Below are 14019 nucleotides of genomic sequence, written 5' to 3' on the forward strand. Positions count from 1 at the left end.
CTCTCTAAAATACATAATAATTAAATAAAACACAAAATAAAATGAATGCAGTAAACATTTGCATATAAATAGAAATCATGTATTTAAAGTGAATAAGAATATTATTTTGTTGAGTGCTAGGGCTTGAATTCAGCTCCTGGGAACTCGCCTGTCTTTTTTATTTTCCAGCACTGTGAGCTTTCCCTTCCCCCACAGTGCTGCAGATTTGTCCAGACTCTGAGTTCAAATCCCAGGCCCGGCAGAAAAAAGGCATGAATTCCAAGCCAAGGAGCCTCATAATTTTTTAAATATTTTTAATGTATGTATGTACGTATGTATGTATGTATGTATATATATATGTAGGTAGGTATATATATATGTAGGTAGGTAGGTAGGTAGGTAATTTTATTTTGTCAAGCACAGGGCTTGAATTCAGGGCATGGCAACTCTGCCTCAGCTTTGATCACTCTAGGCTGGGTTGCAGCCACTGGACCCACAGCCGAACCTGGATTTCTGGGCTTCAAAGCCTGACAGGAAAAAATTAATAAAATGACGCAGAAAAAAAATCCGGCAACTTGCTGATGGCTGCTGATTTTACATTTGTTTTCTTTTCAAAGTGACCATACTGGGTATGAATGAAACGGCTGAAAAGTGTTAGTAACCTGGTAGTGCTGAAGACTGGTGGGCTTCCAGGGAAGCCATAGGCCAACACAGCAACATAGGCCCTGTGTTTGAAGCTGGGTCCTGACCCCTACCAATAGAGGGAGATCCTAAGATTCTAGTTCATATTCATAGGAATACCGATGGAAGGTTATGAATGTCAAGATTGACTTAGTTGTTCCTGAATGATACTAATGATAAAATTAGAGAGTGATTTTAGGAGGCCAATGGATTTAATGAACATTTTTGACACATTGAAAGAATTCTATTAATTACCTGGACACAATAGTTTCGGGACAATGGTTGATTTAATTAATAATTCATTAAGGATGAAAACAATCATATTAATTACATGGAGGCATAATAAATACCCAAGAATTGGTAGGAATGTAGCCAATATAACTGAATAATATATAGAAATATCTGGCACTCTATAAAGATCTATATGTATTTGTGTACTATCACCTACATGTCAATCTGTTATTTTGTCTATCCCTGGGGCTGGATCTCAGGTGCTGGGAATTGCTTGTCAGCTCCATATGCCCCAGGCTGGCATGCTGACACTCACCCATTCATGAATTGGGCCTTGTGGGCTGTGAGTTCCGATGCCAGCACTTACAAAAATTGAATCATGCAGTAAGAAGCCCATGGTGACACATGGTTTCCTTTTCTGTGATGTCCTGGGTGTCAGGTGTGAAGTTTCATACATAGACAAATGTATAATCTATGTAATAAATATAGTAAAAAAAATCCACGTGTTATAGCAGTCAATAAAATAAATGGTTAATGAATAAAACAAAAAATAAAATGAGTAACTACACTAAGCACAATTTGCAGTCAACATATGGGGCTCCATCTCAGGGCTTGGGCACTGCCTGGCAGCTGAATTGGCTAGAGGCTGCAGCGCTGACAGTCACCCATTCATAAACTGAGCCTTCTAGGCCCTGAGTTTAGATCCCAGCATTGCCAAATATGTAATCTTGGAAGGAGGACTCGAGCATGACACATAAATTTTCCTTTCCTGTAACAGTGTTCGGTGTCAGGTAGGATGTATAATTTGGGTGCAAATCTAAATACTATGTAATAGGATGTAATAAAGGTAAAAAATGTCATAGGTGGAAGAATTGTCTCTACAATAAATGATAAACAGATTGAATTAGTAGTGAATTATTCTAGAATAAAATTAGACACAATAAGTATAGGATGTGCATTAAGTTTAATTAATATTTTATTAAGCATTAACAAAACAAATATTACATGGAGACATAATTAAATAACTAATAATTGGTAGTAGCACATGATGCAGAATTTAATAATATATCATCCTCATTCTATGAAATATGAAATATGTATGGATGTATGTACATATGTGATAAAATAATAGGATATTGAGTAATTATTAATTAATGCTTTATTAATTGTTAACTGGAACACATCATTAAATGGAGATATAATTTAATACCTAATAATTGGTAGTAATATCTATAATGTAATAATATGCAGCAATCTCTTTTGTGTATATACTATTTATATACAACAATATTTATACTTCGTTCACTCCTGGAGCTCAGTGGTTGAGTGCTCACCTAGTAAGCATGAAGCCCTGGGTTCGATTCCTCAGTGCCACATAAACAGAAAACCCAGGAGTTCTGTTGCCTTTGAATAAATTGAGTGCTAGCTTTGAGCACAAATGCTTAGGGAGTGTGTCTAAGCTCTTACTCAAGCCCCAGGACTGACGCCAAAAAACAATAGGATGTTCTAACTGTAATTATAGAAGGACAGAACTTCAAATATCTCATAATAGAGAAAGCTAGGAGTCTGGTGCTGACAGCTGCCACCTAACATGACTTACCCACATGTAAACTGCTGTAATCCAGCTCCATGGGTTACCCATGGCATCGTGGCTTAGGCCTATTATCCTAGCTACTTGGGGGCTTTAAAACCCAGTCCTGACAGAAGTCTGTGAGACACTGCAAAATGTGGGTCCAAGTGGTAGAGCTCTAGCCTTGAGCAAATGTTATTAGAACAGTATCCCAATGCTTTGAGCTCAACCCCCAGGGGTAACCTCCCTCCCCAAATAAAAACACCCCACTAAACCATTAGATATGAAATTGTGTGGTTTGTGAAATGTTCCTGAAAGAATGGTGATACTGATGAAAGCACCCTAACTCTAATGACACCTTGTGGAATAGAGCAATGTGCTGAGTCCTTCATAGGGTGCTCCGTTCTGAGTCCTGCACAGGGTACTATGTGCTGAGTCCTTCAGAAGATGCAGTGTGCTGAGTCCAACATTGGGTGCTGAGTGCTGAGTCTTTCATAGGATGCTGTGTGCAAAGAGTGCCATGTGTTGTGTCCTTCCCCGGGTGCATTTTTACATCTTGTCCTTATAAGAGCTCCACAACTGCGATGATTATGCAGACAAGAATATTAGGGCTCCAATAGGTCCCCATGGCAGGGACAAAATTATGGATTACTGAAGACTATGAGTTGTCTCCTGCAGACAATTGTTTCATTTTGTTTTTTCTTGGTCATGAACCTTGAAGGTGGGATTTAGGCTCTGACCCTTACCTATTGGGCTCATGGCTAGCACTCCACAACGTGGAGCCATGGACCCCCTTCCAGCAAAGGTCGTGGCCAAGGGGTCGGTAGCTGAAGTCTATCATCCTGCCTTCTCAGGAAGCTGAGATCGGAGGATCTGGGTTCTAAACTATCCCAGACATGAAAGGTCCCATGAGACTATTATCTCCAATTCACCACTAATCACCTGAAGTGGAAGCTGAGTGCTTGTTGCTCATGCCTGTCATCCTAGCTACTCAGGAGGATGAGATCTGAGGATAATGGTTCAAAGCTAGCCTGGGCAGGAAAGTTCTTGAGACACTTAGCTCCAATGGACCATCAGAAAACCTGAAGTGGCGCTCTTGCTCAAGTGGTAGAGTGCAAGACTTGAGCTGAAGAGCTCAGGGACAACACCCAGGCCCAGACTTCAACTCTTACAACTGACAACAACAACAACAATAAAAAAGACAGAAATAAACTAACAAAACTGAATTAGAGGGCTGGGAATGTGCCTTAGGGGTAGAGTGCGTTACATATATGAAATCCTGGCCTTGATTTCTTAGGACCACATCACTAGAAAATGTCTGAGGTGGCTCTGTGGCTCAAGTGGGAGAGGGATATCTTTCTACAAGAGAAACTAGGTACAGTGCTCAGGTCCTGAGTCCAAACTCCAGGACTCATGTATGTGTGTGCATGAATACACACACACCAGCACACACACGCACGCGCGCACACATACACACACATTCACAGACCAGAAGTGATGTTGTTACACAAAATGGTAAAGCACAGGGCTTCTGCACTGAGCTCATGGTCAGCACCCAGGCCCTGGGTTCAATCCCAAAACCTAGCCACCCAGGCTTCAACTAGGAGAGGTCAAAGGTTGCAAAACCTGTTGAGCTTCACCAGCCCTAGATGATAGGAAGCTTTGTGATATCAGACATGTGTTTGGATTTCCAAAGCTTCCAGAAACCTAGGAGAGGCATCATAGGCCCATCATTGCCAGCAATGAAATATTTCATTATGTTCAGTGCCCTAGTTCTCTGCCTGAAGGACTCCTGAATTATATTGAGCACTGTATCTGAACACCGGAATATAGTCCACAAAGGCAGGATAAGTGCACAGAACTTGGCCTGCCATGGAAGGTGGCACAAATGAAGGCTTCTTGTTAAAACAGCACTGGGGAAAGGGATAGCTTGGGGTACAAAGAGGACTTTTTCTCCTGGCCTTCAGAGCCCACCTACACTCATTCTCACTAACTAGTCCGGTTGGAGTTGTTTGTTACCTAGCTGTACAAGAGTGAAGCCTTTTGTCTGCCTGTCCACACAATGAGAGAGACTTTTTCCAGCAGGCCTGGGATGCAGAGAAACCCTCAGGCAACATGGGAACAGTGAGATGAGCCCCAGAACATGCACTGTCTTGAAGGAAGTCTCTGTGTTATGAACTCATTATATTGAATACAAATTTCCTAGGTTGGTGTCATTCATCATAGTTACTCGGGAGCTTCACCTATAGGAATATATCCATACATAGACAAAGACATGGAAGTACAGGCTCTTTTTGAGGGGGCAGGTCCTGATGTTGAACTATGAGCTTAGGCGTTGTCCCTGAGCTCCTTTTGCATTAAGCTTGACAGCCTCACTTTTGGGTTTTTCTGTGATCTCTTAGAAATACCTGTGCCATGGACTTTCCTATATTGGCTGGAATCAAACTAAGATTCTCTACATCTTAGCCACCTGAGGAGCTGGGATTACAGTCAGCAGCCACTGGTACCTTCTTTCTTTTCTTCTTCATTTTTTACTCTTGACAATCTAACTTCTTAACAGGGTCATTCCAAAGGTTAGAATTTATAAGTAAAGTACCCAATGTTTATTTTCTTTCCTCATCTTACCATCTGGTCACAGGTTTGAGGCCAAAATTGAGAAATGAGTGTCACAGGATTTGGGAGCAAATATCCAGAGGACATGCCAGTTCTGTCACTTAGCATTGAGCTGCTGTGAATTTACTGTCTCAGGATGAGAGGACTGAAAACTGGAGCAATCCTCATACTGTCTGCATTGCTCCTTTTCCCTATAAAATGATCTAATAATTATGAGTGTTTTGAGTCTCCAACCTTAATATCTAGAACACACTAGTAGCATCTTCATGTTTCCTTTTTTCTCTAGTACCTCTCGAGATTTATACGTAGGGTTTGTGTGGAGAGGGCTCCTCGGTGAATCCCTGAGGAAAGCCACTTGAAGCCTCCTCAGGAGATCGTCATTTAAGCTGGCCGAGCAAGAAAGTCTGTGAGACTCTTATCTTCAATAAACCACCAGAGAACCAGAATTGGAACAGTGGCCCAGAGGGTAGAGCTCCAGCTTTGAGAGAGAAAGCAGAGCAGGAGATGCAAGCCAGACCAGGCAGGAAATCCTGGGAGTTGCTTATGTCCAATTAATGACCAGATAGCTGGAAGTGGAGCTGTGGTGGTGGTAAAGCCTCAGCCTTGTGCAAAACAACTCAGGAACACATCAGGCCCTGAGTTTAATCCCTGGGATGGCTTCAAAAAATTTCAAAAAGAGACGGCCAAGTTTATGTATCAGTGCCCTACCTACTTATGTGTGTATTTATATTACCTCCCCGAGTGCAAACAGACTTATGCAATGCTTCTGCTTTTATTTACTGGTTTATTTTTCAGATATGCTAGTTGCTCATACTGAATCATTCTCTTCATTTCAGGCCCATAGCTTTTCTCTTCTAGGGTTGCAGGCCTGTGTCCTTATATGATGCACACTGAAGCTCTCAGCAGCCTTTATTTACATTTTATTATGAGGCTAAGGCAGGAACAGTCTATAATCAGGCAGGGGAATAGAAAATCAGGTTTCGTATAAGTAACTCTTATTCAGAAAATTAAACTTGAGAACATAAAATGGTAGCATACTCATGTAAAAACTACCATTAAAAAAGATGAAGGGGCTGGGAATGTGGATTAGTGAGAGAGTGCTTGCCTAGTATACAAGACACCCTGGGTTCAATTCCTCAGGCACACGTACACAGACAAAGCCAGAATTGGTGCTGTGGCTCAAGAAGCAGTGTGCTAGAGGCAGTGCCTAGGCCTTGAGTTCAACCCAACAACTGGCAAAGAGATAGCTAGGTAGGTAGGTAGGTAGGTAGGTAGGTAGGTAGGTAGGTAGGTAGGTAGGTAGGTAGAGAGAAAGAAGGAAAGAAAGAGCAAAAGAGCGAAAGGGCAAGAAAGAAAGAAAGAAAGAGAGAGAGAGAGAAAGAAAGAAAGAGAGAGAGAAAGAAAGAAAGAGAGAAAGAAAAAACAAAGTAAGAAAGAAGGGAGGGAGGGAGGGAGGGAGGGAGAGGGGGAAGAAGGAAAGAAAGAAAGGAAGGAAGGAAGGAAGGAAGGAAGGAAGGAAGGAAGGAGGGAAGGAAGGAAGGAAGGAAGGAAGGAAGGAAGGAAGAGAGAGTGAGAACGAAAGAAAGAAAGAAAGAAAGAAAGAAAGAAAGAAAGAAAGAAAGAAAGAAAGAAAGAAAGAAAGAAAGAAAGAAAGAAAGAAAGAAAGAAAGAAAGGAAGGAAGAAAGTAAGAAGCCAAGAAACAAAGAAACAAAGTTGATAGATGAATCTGGTCTTTGACCTCAGAAGGAAAGAAAGGAACACTTCCCAGTCATGAGGCCTTCTGCAGTGTGTCAGGACACCAACATCACCTTCACCCAAACACAGAGCAGGAAGAGTGTCTCTGTCCCACTTCTCAGGCAGACAAGAGCTTCGGAGTCAAGAGGGCAGAGCCAGGTTCTAACTCAGGTGCTTGGAGACAGAAGAGAAAGGGCCCTGCCTTTTCTTGGACTGGGAATTTGCATTAATGATGTGGAAAATGAAAGCAAGAGAATGGACTGGCAGAGATAGAAGGGCCTTCAAATCTGACAGAGGAGAGTCAAAAACTCACTCCCTAAGACCAGAGAGCAGAGTTTTTCTACTCTGTTCCTTTCCTCTCCCAATTAAACTGGCTTTCTATTGGTAACCAAAGATAGCCTGAGGCTCCCTTTACCTGAGGAAGGAAGGTTAATTAGTCATTGTTTGAAGAGTCTGAGAAAAGCCTGACCCTGGTGTACCTCTAACAAATGTTTCAGGTTTGCCCCCCATTGCTGGCTATGCCTGGAATAAATGAAGTGGTTTTGCAGCTCACTTCCCTGTTCAGTGTGTACATTCTTCCTCCTAATCCTGCAGTGCTAGGTCTCTGAACCTAGCCTGGCTTTTGCAACTGTTTTCTCTCCTTCAAATACAGTGTTGCACTGGAGTTCTTCCTGCTAACAGGGCTAGAGCTTGGATCCTGAGAACTGAATTTGAACCACGGATGGGTCAATAATGTTTCTTTTATTTTTATTTTTTTGTGAACATACTGTACAGAGGGGTTACAAAACATGGGCAGGATAATGCGTAAATTTCTTATCAAGCATCACAGCCTCCTCCTTTGTTTATCCTTCACATCCCTTCCCAGACTCCCCCAACCCCCCCACCCAATCCTCCCCCCCCCCCCCCACCCCCGCACCAACTTTGTAAAGCTCATTTTCGACATGACACCTTGTACTTCTCATTGTTACAACAGGTCCACCTGTATCCTTAAACGACTTGTTTTTCCCCATCTCCTCCACAAGTTATACTGACATCAAATACAGTGAAAGCAGGGGTTATACTGTGGGGGAGGGACATACAAAACAACAAAGAGATAATCTTATAAATGCGTTAGAAACAAATGCATGGAAGAAAAAACATGTTTCTTTCCTGCTTCTATAGCTCAAGAACTCTAACAACATTTACAGTTAAAGTAGCTTCTTATCAACAAGGGAAACACAGGAAGCTCTTGAACATCTGAACTTTGAGAAGTGAAAGTCAGAGTGTCATAGACTTTCCTACCCTGGCTGATTTCACCCTGTGATCCTGAGACCTCAGCCTCCTGAGCTAGGGTGATGGGCATGAACTCTTGGTTCTCTGCTAGCTTCAGAAGTGTAATGACATTGACAATACAAGTCAAATGCTTATCACAAAGGGCTTGGGGAGCATATTAAGACTTTCAACAATGGACCTTTCAGAACCCTGTAGGACACGAGTTTATAATGCTAGAGTCTGAGAGGCTGGGCATATGGATCTGCTACACTTGAACCTTGAGCCCTGACTCCAATTCTGGTGTACATCAACGTTCATTTTCCAGAAAATGTTCTCATAATCAGCAAATAGGAAAAGTACTTTGATTATCCTTCACTCTATTTCCAGTTTCGTGTCTCAGACTGAAGCCTGGGCTCAGTGCCTGAGCCCTTCAGCTCAGGGTGAACATTCTACCACTTGACCCTCAGCACCACATGGAATCTTTTGGTGGTTCATTGGATTTAAGAGTCTAACAGGCTTTCGTTCCCTAGGCTGGCTTCAAACTCTGGTCTTCAGATCTCAGCCTGAGAGGATAGGGTTCTAGGTGAGAGCCACCGGAATCTGGCCTATTACTTTTGCCAGACCTGGGGCTTAGGGCTGGGTACTGTCTCTGAGCTCTTTTTTCTCAAGCCTAGTACTCTACCATTTGAGCCATTCCACAGCTTCTGGCTTTTTCTGTGTATGTGGCAATGAGGATTCAAAACCTGGTTTCATGCATGCTGATCAAGCTCACTACCACTAAGCCACATTCCTAGCCCCAACCTTACAATTTTATCCCTCCACTTGCCTATCCTCAAAAAAAGGCTTCTGAGTATAAATCATCTAACGAAATCCCTATAGGAAGTTGTCCAAAGATAAATGAGATAAAGTTCATACTGGGGATAGACTCCAAATATGTGATGGCTATGACAAATGCCTCCATTTAATTATGTATCATGTTTCAACACTTAATAAGTATTAATAAAAAAGAGTCAGTGTCTTAAATTATTTTGTATAATTTTATATTAGATGTACAAAACATAATAAACAGTATGTGTATTGTACTAAATACAATAAACAATAAAATGAATAAAATAAAAATAAAATTAATACAAAATCAATAATAATAATAATATGAAATAAACATATATATGTACCTATATATCATATATTACACATGTATACAAATATTTTTTTTCCATTGCAGGGCCTTAATTCAGGCCCTGGGAACTCTAGCTTGAATTTCTTTTCCTCAAAGACAGTGAGTTTCCCCTTCACAAATGGTGTAAAAGAGTTACCAGGATGGTGAACTCAAATCCCATCAATGGCAGAAATACTGGTCCCAGTTCTGAGACAGTGAAATAATATTTGTAATGGAAGCAGTTATGTTTATTCAGTTCCATATTGAACATTAAAAAAATATCAATGTAGAATTTTGTACAGCTATTAGACATCCTTCCCTTACCCCCAAAGTGCTTCTTGAGCACTACATTATTTTTTGTATGTTTTTTATTGTAAAAATGTTGTACAGAGGGCTCACAGTTGCATTAGCAAAGTAATGAGTACATTTCCTATGGAGCATTGTTGCCTCCTCCTTTGTTTTCCCCCTACCACCCGTTACTTCCCATCTCCACAACTACATTTCCCTGCCGAGCAGTGACTTGATTATTTGTTTTTGGTTTGGCATGGGGTTTGAACTCAAGTAGTGGCAACTGTGTACCTTCCCTCACAATTGCTACGGATTTACCAAGACCCTGAGTTCTAATCCCAGGCTAGGAAAGAAAACTGGCAGAAATTCCAAATCAAGGAATCTTCTTTTTTTTTTTTAATTTTATTTTATTTTATTTGAGGAGGGGACTCTTCTTTTTAAAAATTTAGTTCATTAATTAATTAATTAAGCAACCACGGGGCTTGAACTCAGGTCGTGGCAACTCTGCCTCAGCTTTGATCTCCCGAGGCTGGCGTGCAGTCTCGGGACCCATAGCCGATCCTGGGCCTAGGCCCAGAGGGCTTGCAGGAAGCAAAAAAAGTGGGACAATAAAAAGTGGGGAGCTGTAGAGGGTTTTACAATTTTTTCTTTGCACAGTGTCCATCCTGGGTCTGAATGACACGGTTGCAAAGTGGACCTGGCCTGCCAGTGCTGATGGCTGGCAGGCTATCAGGGAAGCCATAAGCCAACAAATCAACATAGGCCCTGGGTTCAAATCCTGGTCCTGACACCAACCAATGGCAAGAGATCACAAGAAACTCATTCCTATGCATAAGAATACCCATTGAAAGAGTAGTTCATGCATTTGTCTAGTCTAAAATTGGATGCAATAATCCTAGGATGCTGACTGATTTTCATTAATATTTTATTAAGCATGAAAAGAATATTAAATAATCAATATAATAAATAACTAAGATTTGGTAGGAACGTAGTAAATGTCATTCAATCATAGATAGATGGCTCTGGAACTCCTTAACAATATATATTTATTTGTATACCACCCTCTGCCTATCCATGTATCGCTGTTTTGGCCAAACCTGGAGCTCAATCTCAACACCTGGCAACCACCTGACAGCTGGGCTGGGAAGGTGGCTCAGTGGTAGAGCGCTTGGCTTGCATACATGAGGCCCTGGGTTTGATTCCTCAGCACCACATAAGCAAAAAGAAAAAAGCCAGAAGTGGCACTGTGGCTCAAGTGGTAGAGCACTAGCCTTGAGCTGAAGAGCTGAGGGACAGCGCCCAGGCCCAGAGTTCAGGCCCCATGACCAGACACCCCACTCAAAAAAACAGAGTTTCATTCTTTCCTCAGAAGCCTGTCATTGCACTTGTTTTCCTCTCCTCTCCTGTGAAAGTCCCGGGTCTCAACTAGGATGGAGAATGCATAGGCAAACATATAACCTTGGGAACAGGTTGTCTTCCATGTAAGCACAGTTATAGCTGTCACCATACTCAGTAAAAACACAATACTCCCATGAATTAGAGACAAAATAAGGAGAAGAAGTGCACTGAATGCAAGATGCTAGCCACACATGTATGTAAATATAGACCCTATGTTTAAATTATGAATTTATGAATATCTGCCCCTCATTGGGGCTCGATGTCAGGTCCTGGGAATGGCCTATCTCCTTCCTTGCTCATAGGTTGGTGTCCTCGCCTAGACCCTTTCCCCAATTGGGACTGCAAGGCTCTGAGTTCAAATCACAACACTGCCAAAAGATGAATACTGATGTGAGAAGCCCATGGATTCACCTGTCCTGTGAAAGTCCTGTGTCACAGCTATGATGGAGAATGCATAGGAAACCCTATAGCCATGGCAATAAGTTGTCATCCATGTAAGCACTGGTATATCTGTCACTATGTTCAGTAAAATACACAATCCTTCCATGAATAAGACAGAAAGTAAGTAGAAGTACACCAAACGCAAGATGCTGTCCACACATGTATGTAAATATAGATTCTATGTTTAAATAATGAATTTATGACTACCATGGCCCACCCTGGGGATCAATGTCAGATCCTGGGAATGGCCTAACTCCTTAGTTGCTCACAAGCTGGTGTGTTCACCTTAAACTATTTACCAATTGGTCCTGCTAAGCCCTGAGTTCAGATCTCAGCACTACTAACAATTGGATAATGTTGTAAGAAGCCGAGTGTGAATTTTTTTTTTCTCTGAGACTCCAGGGTGTCAGGCATGCTGGAGAACATGTCTACAAATCTAGATGCCATGTGCTAGTATGTCATCAATGTAATAGACGGAGTGGCTGTTTTCATAGTAAAATCAAGAGTAAATAAATGTAGAAAACAAAAAATACAAGGATCAACCACACCAAATGTGTATGGACTGAACATCCATAGGTACAAATCCTGTCTTTACAATGTATATAAATAGTATCTTTTCCAGGGCTGAGGCTTGAATTTAGGCTTAGAGTACAAGCCTGACTTTCTTATCTTCAAGTACGGTGAGCTTCCCCTTCTTCCACAGAGCTGCACATTTACCCAGACCCTGAGTTCAAATCCAAAGCCTGGCAGAAAAAACGGGGTGAATTGCAAGCCAGGGAGCTAATTTCTTTTAATATTTTTTTTGGCTCAACAAGGGGCTTGAACTTAGGTCCTAGCAACTCTGCCTCAGTTTCGATCACCCAATGCTAGGGTGCAGCCACTGGACCCACAGTTGATTCTGGGATCCTAGATGCCCAGGCCTTGTGTGGGAAAAAAAAATGCATAGAAAAAATGCAGCGAGATGGCTTTTTTTTTTTTTTTACCATTTCTTCCTTTGCACAATGACCCTCCTGGGTCTGAATCACACTGTTGCAAAGGTACTTCACCTTGCATTGCTAAAGGTTGGCAGACTATTTGGGAAGTCATAGACCCACGTGGCAATGTAGGCCCTGATTTGAAATCCCCCTCCTGACACCAACCAATGGCAGGAGCTTCTAAGAGATTCGTTCCCATCCATACGAATAACAGTGGAATGATATCAATGTTACGGTTGAATGAGTTGATTGTGAATGATGCTCCTACAAAATTAGACAGCATGATTTCAGGAAACTGATTTTATTTAATGTTTATGAAGTATTAAAAGAATACTATTGCTTACAGGGATGCAACAATTTCAGCACACCCTGATTGATTTACTTAATAGTTTGTTAAGGTTGAAAACAATAACATTAATTACATGGAGGCATAATAAATACCCCAGAATTAGTAGGAATGTAGTCTATATAACTGAATATTGGATAGACATCTCTGGCACTCTATAAATATATATATTTATTAGTGTACTACCATCTGCGTGTCAATCTATTCTTATTTTGTCAACCACTGGGGCTCGATTTCAGGTCCTGGGAACTGCCTGTCAGCTCAATTTTCACCAGAATGGCATGCTGACACTGACCCATTCATGAATTGGGCCTCAGAGGCTGTGAGTTCAGATGACAGCACTTCTAAAAAATGAATCATGGAGTAAGAAGCTGATGGTGACACGTTTTCCTTTTTTGTGAAAGTCCTGAGTGTCAGGTATGAAGTGGAATACATATGCAGACCTATATCCTATGTAATCAATGTTCTATATGTCATATTGACTATATGTCTATAGTCAATAAAATGAACAGTCAATACATGAATAAAAAATAAAATGAATAATTACACTGAACGCACTATGAAGACAACATATGTGTGTAAATATAAATCACATATTTAAAATGTACACAAAAAGGATACTTTCTAGTGGTGGGGATTGATTTCAGTCCTAAGGAACAGACTTGAATTTCTTGACTTCAAGGAGGCAAGCTTCCCCTTCCCACACAGTCCCACAGTGTTAACCACACCATGAGTTCACATCCCATTCCTGGCAGAAAAATTGCCACTTTTATACTATGTGATGTCCGATTTTTAGGTATTTCATTATGCCTCCATTTAATGAATGTAATTTTTAAATGCTTCATAAAGTATTCATTAAAATCGATCAGTGTATCATAATGTAATTATGTATAATTTTATCCTAGAATCATTCAAAAACTGCCCATTCAATCATGACACACATCACATTCCATTGGTAATCATATGGATAGGAATGAGTTTCTTAGGATCTCCTGCCATTTGGAGGTGGCAGAACCAGGATTCAAACTGTGAGCTCCAGCTCCTACCACTTATACCCGAGGATAGGGAACTCACCGATCTGTCAGAGAATATCATCAAGACAAATGATTAGGCAGGCACCAGTGGCTCTCAGAAGTCCTCCTTCATACTTACAAGGCTGTGATGGGAGGATCATGGTCAAAGTTACCCTAGGCAGGAAAGTTGTTGAGACCCCTGTCCAATTGTGCCAACAAAACCAGAAATAGAGCTGTGTGGCTCCAGTGGTTGAAAGGTAGCCTTGAGCAAAAGCAGCTCATGAACTGTGCCTAGATCCTGAGTTTAAGGTCCAAGAGTGGCAAAAAAAAAGAGACATAC

Source organism: Dipodomys spectabilis, unplaced genomic scaffold (genome assembly GCF_019054845.1).
Source record: "Dipodomys spectabilis isolate Male_0828 unplaced genomic scaffold, ASM1905484v1 ptg000220l, whole genome shotgun sequence".
NCBI lineage: Eukaryota > Metazoa > Chordata > Mammalia > Rodentia > Heteromyidae > Dipodomys > Dipodomys spectabilis.